General features: G+C 40.0%; 2 protein-coding genes across 41 annotated transcripts in view; one reads left to right on the top strand and one right to left on the bottom strand.

Moving 5' to 3' along the window:
• Poteg (POTE ankyrin domain family, member G) overlaps positions 1-8,258 on the top strand; it is a 178,154-nt gene extending 169,896 nt beyond the window's left edge. For 40 of the 41 annotated variants that reach the window (XM_087588854.1, XM_087588848.1, XM_087588835.1 and 37 more), the window contains one exon: positions 7,970-8,258. The gene's annotated coding sequence lies outside the window, so the exon portion shown is untranslated. 41 annotated transcript variants of the gene reach the window in all.
• Positions 1-15,319, bottom strand: part of Erich1 (glutamate-rich 1) — a gene marked incomplete at its 5' end in the record, with an annotated part of 52,793,804 nt that overhangs the window by 11,099,363 nt on the left and 41,679,122 nt on the right.

Here is a 15,319-nt window from a genome sequence, read left to right as displayed (position 1 = left end):
TGTCCATGTCCTTTTCTATAGGCTGCGGTCCAAAACCATGGCCCAGATTTTGGGTGGGTCTTCCTACCTCAAGTGATCCAACCAAGAAAATCCTCCACAAATTGTGTCCGGCTGCCTGGCTTTTGTTCGGTTTCAGATGTAGTCAATTTGACAACCAAGATTTTCCATCATACAAAGCAAGTGCTTTTCTTCCTAGCCCAAGGTTACACATCATTTTCTTTTCATATAGTATTTGTAGAGAGGCCACTTTTTTCTTTTCTTTTTCTTTTTTTTTCTTTTTTCTTTTTCTTTTTTTCGGAGCTGGGGACCGAACCCAGGGCCTTGCGCTTGCTAGGCAAGCGCTCTACCACTGAGCTAAATCCCCAACCCCGAGAGGCCACTTTTTTTCCTTTGTATATGACCTTTTAGTTCTCTCAGTGCCATTTTTATAGTAAAATAATATTTTTTCAGAACTTGCCAAAGATGTTTATTAGACACTTGAATAATAACAAAAGATGTGAAACCTCACCCTAAATAGATGATAGTTTTTTTTGTTGAACAAATTCTGTTATGACCATGTTCTTGCTACAATCGATAGCCAAAATTATTGACTAACCCCCTTTCCTGTGTATTACATTTAATTCTTATTTTTAAAGGCCAGGAAGTTAAACTCAGAAAGCATAACGTACCTGTATGAACAGTGCCACCTTTCCAAGCTTCATGCCACCCTGAACTTCAGGACAGAGCCTTATTGGGGAAGAAAGTCTTTGTAAATGTGATTTCTTTTTTTAAACACGACTCCAGCCAGTGCTGAGGCTAAAGTAGGGTGCTTTTTTTTTTCAGTCTGCTTTTATATCAATCTAGGTATATTCAAAGAATATTGTCAGTTCTCAGATCAAAGACAAAGTGATCAAGCAGGGCAAAGAACAAAAAGATCATACAGTAATCAAACAAAGGAATAAACAAAGTCCCTGGAGTCCCTGGTTCTGGGGACTTCCCAGGATTACCAAGACAAAAGGGAAGTCACCCATTCCTTGGATTTATTTGCCTTGATCCTTGCATCAGCCCAAATGTGAACATTCTTATTTGATTCTGCTTCCTCCTCAGAGCCCAGTGACAAGTACTTGCCAGAATTTCTATAAGTGGCACCGAAAGCTCTCCACATTTCCCCCTTTTTTTATTTCATAAACAACTCTGAATCTGTCTTAGGTCGTTCTGACAAAAACGTCTTCCTTACCTGTCGTGGAATATTCATTTTCAAAAGCAACTTGTCTTAGGTTGGTAAGGCACACTATAGACACTTACCCATCATTGATTAACAGCCTGTTAAATTAATAACTCTCTCTGGGGCTCCATTTTTAGTTTCAAGCCTTGTATTCTGGCAGCCAACATATTGATGTTGTTAAAGGCAAGTTATCACAGTGGGCAGGAATAGAAGTAGTCCCAGGACAAGATAACATGATCAAGCTATATAAGCCATTCTTGAGGAATGACCAAGGTGGGAATACTGACTTTAAGCCATGAATAATTTTATCAGCAATATCTATGGCATCAAAACTCAGTGGAACAGCATTCTTTAAATTTCTAATCTTGGTGTGCAAAGTTAAAACATGCAGAGAGGTGTTAGAACCATGCCACATACTCTGTAAGTGTCTTTGAATTTTTTTCCAATTATAGTGACTGTCATTGTAAATTTTACAAGTGACACAAACCCACTGGTACATTGCTTAACACTCAAGATAGCTTCTTACTCTTAAACTTTGAACCTCCTCTCCAATAATTTGAATTGTGTCATAAAGAATTTCAATCCGTTGTTCCAAATGCACATATAAATTTTCTTGAATACTCAGAGCATTAGTGACTTTTTTTCTAAATGACTAACAAAAGGAACTGTCTTAACTTCTTGTGTCACAGCAGTTGTAGAAGCAGTGGGCTAACTGTTGATGTAATTAGAGCTGCCATACCAGCAATAATCAAGCCCACTGCCCTCTTGCTTCTGCTTAAAGCCTGACTCACTTCTAGTATCTGCAAGTCTTTTTCAGAATACCAAGGTTCTGTAATACTCACAGGCAATAAAACAAAAACTGGTTGATAGACTGCCATAATGCACATGCCAGATTTCAATACATTAACACAACTAGAAAGTGTACAATCAACATAACTTACATGACACATTGTAGAGGACACAAAGGTAATTTGAACATGACAAATTAATAAAAGATTAGGAGCCTTGACACATGGGCTAACACTTGTTCAAAATCCAGATCCTGTATTAATTTTATCTACTGCAAATGTAACTTTATACAAGGTGGTTGTCATTTCAGATATGTCTCTGAAAGTATCCAGAAACAGCCTTCCAAATGAAGACTGCCATTTCCCTTTTTCCAGTATTGGATTGATTTCCAGACCAGTCCATGATTGAGTCGGAATAACTTGTCACATTAAAGGAAGGAGAGGAGTCATTATAACCTCTCTATTTGATTAATTTTTTCGAAGGCAGTTTCCACAGTCTCCACATTACCTTTCATATTTGGAGGGTGGGTGTGTGGGACACTTGTAGAAAGTCAGCTCACAGCAAATGTAGGAGAGGGTTGAGTCTCAGCTCTAATAGAAGTATTGGTGTGTCTGTTTCTAAGACAGAATAAAAATTAAGGCACAGTCTAGGCAGAGTCTAGTTCTTTTGAATCTGTGCTGTCATATGTCACTTCGTTCTTCGCTTAAGTTCCCATCTGTTCTTTGACACAGGATCTGATAAGTCTGTGATTTGCTTCACTGTGACCTTCAAACTCATCATGATTCATAGAATCACTGGTAGGTTTTTCTTAACCAGAACAGTGTAGATTAAAATCTGATCTGTCAGCTTTTCTCCTTAACAATAAACCAGCTTACAGAGTTCACAGTTAGATTTCATTTTGACTTGACATCTGATTCTTGTGTCTAACACTGGGGCTAGCCTACTCACAGGACATACCTCAGTCAAAGTTTCATCTCCTTTGTCTTATGTAAATTGAAATGCAAATTTCTGGAATTTATTACTCAACATAGGAATCATGAAGTAAAGAATAGGTTTTTGCAGGGGTGGGGGGATGGGGTACACTATTTACAAATTAGACAGCACTCAAACAATTGATGGAGACAAATTGTCAAAGTTGTATAGGGAGTCAAGATTCCAAGACAAGTTTGTATTGGTGAAGCATCTAAGTGAAAAACAATTGTGATTTAGTTTCTCTATAAACCAGTTTGAAGGAAGGGAGAATAAATTGCATTTGATTTTTTATACAGGAAAGATACTTTAGTTTACTATGACAGCACTCAAAATGATTCCACCTTGATTTCTTTGTTGTTTCACTAAATAAAGAAAATCGAAACCACACTGTTGTGATCGAATAGGCTCACACACAGAGCCGGCTCACTCACGGACAGTTAGCTAGTTGTATTAGATAGAACACATGACTTTTCATTGTAAAACCAGGTATGTGTGTCCAGTTTTTCTTGATGACTATACTTTCAGTCATATGTCTCCTTGTTTCATGTTCTTCCTTATGTCCTAAGGTGAGGGGACATTCTAGAGACACACATGGGTATAAAAATTTGCTGTAGATGGGGAATTTAGTTCACTCCTCAATGACCATACCACCTTCCTTCTCGTCTGCTGTTGTATCTCATTCGCCTTGTCATTAGTAAATCAGTCTCAGTGATTATTTGCCAGCCCCCTTAGTATTATTTCTTATTTCCTATTCAACATAAATCTTTTATTGCCTTTAAAAATATAATCTCAATTGTTCAATTTTACCAATGAAGACTCAGGAACCAGATGCTGGGATGAAAGCCCGCTAGCTCAGAGAGGCAGGGAAAGCACCCAGCTGACCTTCCTCCTCAGCTGACCTTCCAGAAGCAATGAGCCCCTCTCACATCACACACACACACACACACACACACACACACACACACACACACAACCTTTCTTCCAACTGAATGCCCCTCCCTTCTACTGTGCTTTTCTCTATTCATCCTCCTGACTCCCTCCTACTCTGTTTTTTTCTACACTGTGACTAAAAAGTTTTTCCCCCCAGTAAATAACACAATCTCAGGGGTGACAGTGTGATCAAATATTCTACAACAGCCCCTTTCAAACACTGAAGGGTTAGTGACCCTAGCTACATTTGTTTTCTTCATTGACTTTGTCCTCTGTCCTTTGTCCTTTTTGTAGTCTGAAAATTGGTTCATCCTTATGGTGTCAAACTCAGGAATGGTGCCAAAGGTGACATGGCAGCCATCTCTTAACTGACAAGCAGTGGTTAAAGGGAGCAACCTAAAATGTAGACCTGATCTGAATTTTCAAGTATTTTTTGATTAGCAGAGGTCAGAAGGGCTTTCTGTCTACAAACCTTCTGTACATTGTGTGTTCTGCAGACTGTATTATGTTTTATGGGAGATAATAGTATCTGGGTCCATGAGTCATCTCCCGAACCACATGAACACTGAGCTCAGTCAGACAGGGATAGTTTATTGAGCATTCATCTCAGGACTGATTGATCAGTGCCAAAGACCAGACACAGAAGCTGACTGCAACACCCAGCTAGGATCCTATAAAGTTTATAAACCTAAATCCATGAACATCTGTGCCAAGTTAGTTCAACAGTCAGGATTTAGGGATAGGGGACTTCCTTAGGAGCATATCTTTATTGTACATTTATTCTGCTTTCATTGGTTGAGGTATTCAACTGTGGCAGGGGAGCTTGTCTTGCCTGACATTCATGTCTTAACTTGACAATCCAGATTTCAGTTACCCACATATATGTCTCTTTCTGCCAAGTAGGATGACAGTTCCCAGGGAGGTCTTGAGAACTAAACCCCTACTCAAAATGGAAATCTTATTCTAAATAGGTGCAGGTGTCTCTCTTATGTTGGGGTTCCTCACAGGGGTAGCTAATAAAAGCAAAAACCATAAAAGCTGCTACACAGGTAAGGTTCTGTGTGCTCATTGGGTGGTTGGTTTAGGTTCAAGCTTATTGTAGCTAAACAAAGCTGTTCTAATGAACTTCTATCGTAATTGGTTTCTAAGAGCACAGAACATAACGGAGTCTGCAATTACCTTGGGCATGAAAAAGTTTGTAACAGCAGTAACAGCATATGAGAAAGTTTCTTTTTAATATTGGTAATAGCACAAAATGTCAGGCTAGATAGGTAAAGAGTTATCTAGGCTTTAACAATAGTTGTAAAGGAATTGTTACATTGTGCCTCTCTTGCTTTGGATAAAACTGGGGAAATATTCTCTTTCTTGCTTTTATCTGTTTCATAACTGTTCACATTATTCTCTGGAGATGAAGCCTTCATGACATTTTTGTTGGCTACAACTTTGTTAACAAGTTGGTGGCTTCAGTGTACTTGCACAGGTCCCTCCGCTGCTGGCATATTATGCTTGTTAGTGCTTATTGTAAATTTGACAAAGTTGAGGAGAAGGGCCTTTGACAATGTGTATAATATTCACAAGGGCCAAGGAATGTGTATTATGCTTATAATGTGTATTAACTTATTGTTATAATTACAATAACAAATGTGGAAAGGCCTGCGATTGTTGCAATCACCATTCTCTAGACTTAGAGGTCCTGGACTATGTAATTGTAGAGTGGGGCCATGAACCAGCACATATGTGTTGGCTCTTGACAGGCTGTAATATGAGTATCTGCTCAAGTTCCTGCTTTGTGTCAGAATGTTTTATCATAGAGATAGGAAACAAAACTAAGACATCCAACAAGCCTTCCCTGCCTTCGGGGAGGAGGTTAGACTCAGATATATAGTATGTTTCTGATATGTTCACATCCCCTACTTCAGTTATTATGATTTTAATTATATGACCCTCAGCAAAGTGCTTTTAAATTATTTTCTACTTGGGAGGCAAGTGAGAACTAGACATTTAGAATCTTCACGGCTACAGAAACTAGCATAAACGTAAGTCTTCCATGGAGATGCAGAAGGGGAGTGCTATGGACTGATGATGAAGGATTGTGTTTTGAATGCTACCTAGCACATTTCTTCCAGCTCTCCCACAATGAAGTATGAAATACATTCTAGAGATTTTTTCCCTCTCTTGGTAGTTATCTAGACATGGTCAATATTTGTTGCTCTTCTGGAAAACTTCAGAAGTCTTTGTTCAGTTGGAATCATTCTATGTAAGGCTTCATTTTCTTCCTAAAAATGGAGAAACTATTTCACAGCAGAATTCTTGGTCATCTGGGTTTTTCAGTCTTTCTGTCCTTCCTTCCATAGTGTTCTCTGAGCCTTGGGTACAAGGAGTTGTTTTATAGGTGTATGTACTAGGGCTGGGCTCCACATGACCTATTAATTTCTGCCTTATGGCATATTGTGTTTTTCTGTTTGGTGTCCATTTGCTGCAAAGAGAAGTCTCTTTGTTAAGAGGTGAGAGCTACGTGTAATCTTTGGTATAAAGATACGTTTTAGAATGAAGTTAAGAATTATTTTAATCTAGAAACATGGTAGTAGTAGGCTCTTTCCTAAGATCCATGATCTCATTAGCCCTGGATAATTGGCTAGCTTGCTATTACCAGGCATGGTTGACCTCCTTTTGGACATACCTTAAGTTCATTTAGAGAACTGCTAGTCATCAACAACGAGTGTCGCTATTTTTCCTTTAAAGTTATCTCATTGTTGTGGTTCATAGGGACAACAGATGGATATGACTCTTGATTGCTTCCCTTCCTTGGCTGGTTACATAGTAATTTCTGATCCTGTGAAAGTTATATTAGCAGGCTATTTTCAGAGCCGCTTTTAAGGAAACTTCTCACAGGCTTGCTCTTCCTTTATCTGTACTTGCAGATACATCATAGCCCCTTCAACTCCCCAAAATTTGAGGTATTGACATCTGCCAACCCTTGAGTGAAGTCTGGAATTTGAGCAGTTGTACTGGGCTTTTCACAGATTTTCATTGTTTAAGTGAAGATATTTCAAGAGCAGTGAGTTTCTTTGTGGTATTTGGGCCACATGCTTGGTGTAGAAGAATCTACTAGATCTCACTCAATCTCTATTGTAATTTCTTCCCTTCAACCTATTATATATAGTCATCATTAACCTTGTAACTTACACCATGTACCATGTAGGTCTTTCAGCAGCCTGAATGAGCACTTCCCCCACCCCCCGCCATGTGCATGAGAATTGCACTAAGCTCACACACGGAAAAACTTCCCATATGAGGCTTCGTATCCAAACCTTTTGTGTATGTAATTAGCTTCTTCGGTCCAGTGTGCACAATACACAATTCACTTGCTGCAAGTTTGAAGTGGAACTCTCAGAAGTTCAATCTTCCATAAGCAATTTTTGCTTCTACAAATCTCACAAAAGTTCTCAATCACCTCTAATCATTCATCCCTCAAACATTCTGAGATGCAAGTGCTTGTATCTGAGATTAACTGGTTACGCTGCCACACAGTGCCCTGCTCATCTAGAATCTCTTGTTCAGATCAACTGTCTTCCAGTAGAAACCTAAAGACCTGTGAAAGTTTTGACTTCCTGCTGTCACCCAGTGTTCAAGCTCAAAGCAAATCCTGAAGACCAACATATTGTTCATCACAGTTTTACAACAGAAACAACAAATATTACACACACTCATGCACTGTTTGAGGTTCATCTCTTCTTTCTTTTTCTTTTTCTTTTCTTTTTTTTTTTTTGGACGCATCCCTCACCCGAGTCCCTCCTAGTGCTTGGGCATAGACATACAGCCTTCCAAAGCTCCGAGTATAGAAACCACACTGACCTAACAGGTCCAAGGTGTGTTTGGTCTCATTTACTGTTCTCCTTAACTCTTCCCTGAGTTGGACTCATTAATGCTGATGCTTTAAAAATATTTTCATCTATTTCTCCTAAAAAATGTACTCAACGATCTTAACCCAATAATACACAATTCCTTCACAGTTTTTGTTTCTCTTTTAAATCTGCTTTTCAGAGGTGTTCTTCCATGTTTCTTCTTTTACAGAAATGTGGCTAGACTTTGTCATATGACTTGGTGGGCAAATACAGCATGTTTCCCCCATGGATACAGGACTTAATGTGGCAGTCTTGACATGTTCTAGTTACATCTCCTGGGACCACAGCATCTGCACTGAATGAACATCCATCTAACTTCTCTAACTGCAGTCTTGGAAATTTGGCCTCAGCTGAAGCAACAGCTCCTGGTCCAGGTGCCACCTACCAGCAAAGATGACGAAGCATTGCCCTTAATCATTTTTTTTAATTAAAAATAAATTATTACCTTTTCCTCTTTTCTTTTTGTGTTCTATTTGAGATCAAGATTTTTTTCATCATTTTGTTAGTTTTCATTTTATGCTTTTCTCTTTATTACTCTCAAATCACCTAAGTGATCATAATGCATTTTATTTTCGGTTAACAAAGTCGTGATGAGTTAGCATTTTCACTGTTTCCCAACATGTCCTCAAGGAGAAAAGCAGCCATTAAATCATAATCGCTGCTTTCTACCTCTACTTTCTCTATTACCTTCCTTCCACCAGCACATAGCTTCTTATATCCCTCACCTATGTTTTGCCTCCTATCTTCATGTGACTACTGAAAAGCTCGGAGCCCTACCATCAACCTGACCCATTGTCTAGGACCCTTACATAACCGCCCAGTAACACGTAGAGAATGGTAGGTTCACCTCAGTGTCTGACAAAGACTCAGATCTAAAAGGATCTGTCACTCTAGGATGATTCAGTTGAAAACACCTTTATTTTGATTTTGATTTTGTAGAGGTGACAAGGACTTAGATCCATGAATCAGATTGGTATAACCTGTTTTAGTTACCATTTTTTATTGCTGTAATAAGGTATCTAACAAGAATCAACTGAAAGGATCATTTTTGCTTTCAATTAGGAAGCATGACAGCAGGGGCTTGGGGCAGCTGGCCACATTACCTCCAGGATCAGGAAGCAGAGAGATCAGGAAGTGGAGTTGGATAAGAAATCTTAAGCTTCAGCCCTGGAGAATGATTTCTTCTAGGCCACCCCAAGGCCCACATTAGCTGAGAACCAAGAATTCAACACATGATCTATGGAGACATTTCACATACAGAATGTCTCAAATGGCTGTTTTTAGAAAGTATATGAGTTAATCACCGAATTTATCATATATCTTTAAAATAATAACCTTCTGTATCCCTTCAGATACTTTAATTTCCTAGCCAGTACAACCTTCTTTAATAGGGGAGAGGCCATCTTTGAGTTCATATGCTCTTATGATCATGTCTGATTATAGCATGGTGAGTTGGATCTCCTATAGAGCACTGTCCTGCACAAGAGAGCTGTGCCTGGAGCATTGATGGTCCACATTATATGCTCTCAGATGACCAAAGCTGAGACTATAACTAGAAGCCAGAGCTGTCATTTCACATATATTTCAATGTTATTTTATTGGCATATCAAACATACAGTATGAAAAAGAAGGGCATTCCAGGTGAAGAGAAACACACATCATCAGAATTAAGGGAATCTTAATGAATTTTAATGCATAACTTCTTGCTTCAGAGATAGAACCTTGAGACAAAATAATTCACCTCAACATTGCATTGAAATATTACTTTCTGAAGATTACATTGGTCCATGTGTTTAGTCAGACAGGACTTTTGCAAGGACCAAGGTTGTAGGCAAGTTGACTGCATATGCTAGCCACAGGCCATGCTACCCAACTTACTACTAGACTCAGTGATGACATCAAACTATCATCATCTGAGTTTAGTAACTAATCCTAACAATAATGACACTGCAGCCAGAGAGTATGAATGCTCGTAGGCTACAAAGTAGGTTCACATTACCTTCTGTGATGTGTTCCAGCCAATGATAAGAAAGCAGAGGTACAATCAGGATTGCTGTTGTCACACTAGACTACAGAAACTTCAAGGGACAAAGGAAGAAGCCAGATGACACCTGAAGCAAGCAGACTCAGAAACAAAAAGGTAAGACAAGCTTGGTGAAAGCAGAGTTAGTCTTCCCAAGAAACCATTGCCAAAGAAGAGAGTGAAATATATTTAGGAGGCATAACAATATGACCCTGCTCCAGGTCCTGTTCTGCAAAGTTAAAGTACATCTGCAGCAGAAAATCATGCATGATCTATTTTGTTAAATATGACAATTTTGATTTGGAAATGTTATGCAAGAAATTCAAGGTCCACATTGGAAACGATGCATGTGGAGCTAGACAGTCTGGCACAGGCCACACAAGAGTGCACAATTTTCACTATTGTACGTACACAACCAAAAACTTTGGGTGTCTGGTTTAATTAATGAAAATACATTACATAAGTCTTGTCTACACACACAGCCCTATGAGTAAGAGACAGTGAGACAGTGGCAACATAATGGAGGCAACACTGGCACAGGTAAGGAATTAACTCATAATAAACAGAACATTCATGTTCTAAATATAGGCAAAATGAAACACCAGAGACAGGCAGATCATTGGGGCTGTGTTCTATGAAGATCACCTGAGGAGGTACGGTTATCAACTGAGATCTGAAGGATGATATCAACTTGTAAAGCATCTTTTGTCATTCTTGCATAGCTTTATGTTTCTAAGGCACACACACACACACACACACACACACACACACACACACAGTTTTACAATGTCCACTGTTTGGAAGTAGAGCACTAAATTTGAACAGATATTTTCTTATACATTTGAAATTAATTTTTCCTGGTTTCAATGTATATTAATTTACTGTGTCTAGTGTGAATGCTATGATGTACCTGTGTAGGTAGGTAGGACAGCATATGTGAGGTGCTTCTGTCTTCCAAATCTTAAAATTTTCTCACTTTAAAATTCTTTGTAGTTATTCTCCCAAGATCATCACATATGTATACTTATCATATGTTTTTGTCAATTCTACACAAACTAGGGTCATTTAGAGAAAGGGAACCTAAACTGAGAAAATGACTACCAAGACTGGCCTATAGGCAAATCTGTGGGGGGAAATTTCTTGGTTAATGATTGATGTAGAGGGCTCTACTTTCTGGACTGAGTGAGCTATGAGGGAGAACCAAGTGAGCTCCATTACTACTTACTTTCTGCCTCAACTACTGCCTCCAGGTTTCTGACCTGATTTCATACCCTGACTTCCCTTCATGGTAGACGATAAGCTGTAAGGTGAAACTTTTTCCTCCCTAAGTTGCTTTTGGTCATGGTGTTTCTCACAGCAATAGAAAACTAAGACAATATGTAAGCAGATCTTGGGCGCTGGTTCCGCACCCATTCCCACAACACCCAGAGGAAGCCCATTACCCAGGTGTTGTAACATGCCCAGGATCACAGGTGAGGAAGGCACATCTGCCCCAACACCTGGAGTAATTGGGACCCCGGGATCCAGGATGCAGGAATCTCTACACCAGTCAGTGGTACGGGTCCCTTCCAGTCTGAACAGACCTTGGGCTGTCCTGAGCAGACCTTGGGCTCTGGTTCCACACCCATTCCCACAACACCCAGGGGAAGCCCATCACCCAGGTGCTCTAACACATCCAGGATCACAGGAACACAGGATCACAGGAACACAGGAACACAGGATCACAGGATCACAGGAACACAGGAACACAGGATCACAGGAACACAGGATCAAAGAATCACAGGATCACAGAGGAAGCTTGATTCCCAGGAGATTGGACACACCCAGGAATACTGGAGCTCTCACATACTCAAGGACCTCAGGAACTTGGTCACACCAGGTCTTCAGTATCTCAGAGGCAGCTTCACTTCCAGGAGCTCTGACACACTCAGGATCTCAGGATCACAAAGACACCTGGACTCTGAGGAGTTCTGATACAACCAGGATCCCAAGAAGAACAGGCTCCAGTTACAGACAGCTAGGGCAGGCACTAGAGATAACCAGATGTCAAGAGGCAAGTGCAAGAATATAAGCAACAGAAACCAAGGCTACATGGCATCATCAGAATCCAGTTCTCCCACTGCAGCAAGTCCTGGATATACCATCACACCAGAAAAGCAAGATTTGGAGTTAAAATCATATCTTATGATGATGATAGAGGACTTTAAGAAGGATATGAATATATCCCTTAAAGAAATACAGAACACACCTCGGTGTGACTTTAACCAAGCAAGTAAAAGATCTGTACAATAAGAACTACAAGACACTGAAGAAGGAAATTGAAGAAGACCTCAGAAGATGGAAAGATCTCCCATGCTCATGGATTGGCAGGATTAATATAGTAAAAATGGCCATTTTACCAAAAGCAATCTACAGATTCAATGCAATCCCCATCAAAATACCAATCCAATTCTTCAAAGAGTTAGACAGAACAATTTGCAAATTCATCTGGAATAACAAAAAACCCAGGATAGCTAAAGCTATCCTCAACAATAAAAGGACTTCAGGGGGAATCACTATCCCTGAACTCAAGCAGTATTACAGAGCAATAGTGATAAAAACTGCATGGTATTGGTACAGAGACAGACAGATAGACCAATGGAATAGAATTGAAGACCCAGAAATGAACCCACACACCTATGGTCACTTGATTTTTGACAAAGGAGCCAAAACCATCAAATGGAAAAAAGATAGCATTTTCAGCAAATGGTGCTGGTTCAACTGGAGGTCAACATGTAGAAGAATGCAGAACGATCCATGCTTATCACCCTGTACAAAGCTTAAGTCCAAGTGGATCAAGGACCTCCACATCAAACCAGACACACTCAAACTAATAGAAGAAAAACTAGGGAAGCATCTGGAACACATGGGCACTGGAAAAAATTTCCTAAACAAAACACCAATGGCTTACGCTCTAAGATCAAGAATCGACAAATGGGATCTCATAAAACTACAAAGCTTCTGTAAGGCAAAGGACACGGTGGTTAGGACAAAACGGCAACCAACAGATTGGGAAAAGATCTTTACCAATCCTACAACAGATAGAGGCCTTATATCCAAAATATACAAAGAACTCAAGAAGTTAGACCACAGGGAAACAAATAACCCTATTAAAAAATGGGGTTCAGAGCTAAACAAAGAATTCACAGCTGAGGAATGCCGAATGGCTGAGAAACACCTAAAGAAATGTTCAACATCTTTAGTCATAAGGGAAATGCAAATCAAAACAACCCTGAGATTTCACCTCACACCAGTGAGAATGGCTAAGATCAAAAACTCAGGGGACAACAGATGCTGGCGAGGATGTGGAGGAAGAGGAACACTCCTCCATTGTTGGTGGGATTGCAAACTGGTACAACCATTCTGGAAATCAGTCTGGAGAATCCTCAGAAAATTGGACATTGAACTGCCTGAGGATCCAGCTATACCTCTCTTGGGCATATACCCAAAAGATGCCCCAACATATAAAAAAGACATGTGCTCCACTATGTTCATTGCAGCCTTATTTATAATAGCCAGAAGCTGGAAAGAACCCAGATGCCCTTCAACAGAGGAATGGATACAGAAAATGTGGTACATCTACAGAATGGAATATTACTCAGCTATCAAAAACAACGACTTTATGAAATTCATAGGCAAATGGTTGGAACTGGAAAACATCATCCTGAGTGAGCTAACCCAATCACAGAAAGACATACATGGTATGCACTCATTGATAAGTGGCTATTAGCCCAAATGCTTGAATTACCCTAGATGCCTAGAGCAAATGAAACTCAAGACGGATGATCAAAATGTGAATGCTTCACTCCTTCTTTAAAAGGGGAACAAGAATACCCTTGGCAGGGAAGAGAGAGGCAAAGATTAAAACAGAGACTGAAGGAACACCCATTCAGAGTCTGCCCCACATGTGGCCCATACATATATAGCCACCCAATTAGACAAGATGGATGAAGCAAAGAAGTGCAGACCGACAGGAGCCGGATGTAGATCGCTCCTAAGAGACACAGCCAGAATACAGCAAATACAGAGGCGAATGCCAGCAGCAAACCACTGAACTGAGAATAGGACCCCCGTTGAAGGAATCAGAGAAAGAACTGGAAGAGCTTGAAGGGGCTCGAGACTCCATATGTACAACAATGCCAAGCAACCAGAGCTTCCAGGGACTAAGCCCCTACCCAAAGACTATACATGGACTGACCCTGGACTCTGACCTCATAGGTAGCAATGCATATCCTAGTAAGAGCACCAGTGGAAGGGGAAGCCCTGGGTCCTGCTAAGACTGAACCCCCAGTGAACTAGACTGGTGGGGGGAGGGCGGCAATGGGGGGAGGGTTGGGAGGGGAACACCCATAAGGAAGGGGAGGGGGGAGGGGGATGTTTGCCCGGATACCGGGAAAGGGAATAACACTTGAAATGTATATAAGAAATACTCAAGTTAATAAAAAAAAAAGAAAAAAAAAAGAAATACAGAACACAACTAAACAGGTGAAGGAATTGAACAAAACCATCCAGGATCTAAAAATGGAAATAGAAATAATAAAAAAAATCACAAAAGGAGACAACCATGGAGATAGAAAACCTAGGAAAGAGATCAGGAGTCAACATTACCAACAGAATGCAAGAGATAGAAGAGAGAATCTCAGGTGCAGAAGATACCATAGAAAACATTAACACAACAGTCAAAGAAAATGCAAAATGCAAAAAGCTCCTAACCCAAAACATCCAGGGAATCCAAGACACAATGAGAAGACCAAACCTAAGAATAATAGGAATAGAAGAAGGAAAGAGTCCCAACTTAAAGAGCCAGTAAATATCTTCAATAAAATTATAGAAGGAAACTTCTCTAACCTAAAGATAGAGATGCCATGAACACACAAGAAGCCTACAGAACTCTAGACTGAACCAGAAAAACTCCTTCTGTCACATAATAGTCAAAACACCAAATGCACAAAACAAAGAATATTAAAAGCAGTGAGGCACCAGTGAGAATGGCTAAGATCAAAAACTCAGGTGACAGCAGATGCTGGCGAGGATGTGGAGAAAGAGGAACACTCCTCCATTGTTGGTGGGATTGCAGACTGGTACAACCATTCTGGAAATCAGTCTGGAGGTTCCTCAGAAAATTGGACATTGAACTGCCTGAGGATCCAGCCATACCTCTCTTGGGCATATACCCAAAAGATGCCTCAACATATAAAAGAGACACGTGCTCCACTATGTTCATCGCAGCCTTATTTATAATAGCCAGAAACTGGAAAGAACCCAGATGCCCTTCAACAGAGGAATGGATACAGAAAATGTGGTACATCTACACAATGGAATATTACTCAGCTATCAAAAACAACGAGTTTATGAAATTCGTAGGCAAATGGTTGGAACTGGAAAATATCATCCTGAGTGAGCTAACCCAATCACAGAAAGACATACATGGTATGCACTCATTGATAAGTGGCTATT

Source organism: Rattus norvegicus, chromosome 16, assembly GCF_021556685.1.
Source record: "Rattus norvegicus strain SHRSP/BbbUtx chromosome 16, alternate assembly SHRSP_T2T, whole genome shotgun sequence".
NCBI classification, from domain to species: domain Eukaryota; kingdom Metazoa; phylum Chordata; class Mammalia; order Rodentia; family Muridae; genus Rattus; species Rattus norvegicus.
The sequence above is the reverse complement of the archived record's forward strand: the minus strand, read 5'-3'. Positions and strand labels throughout refer to the sequence as shown.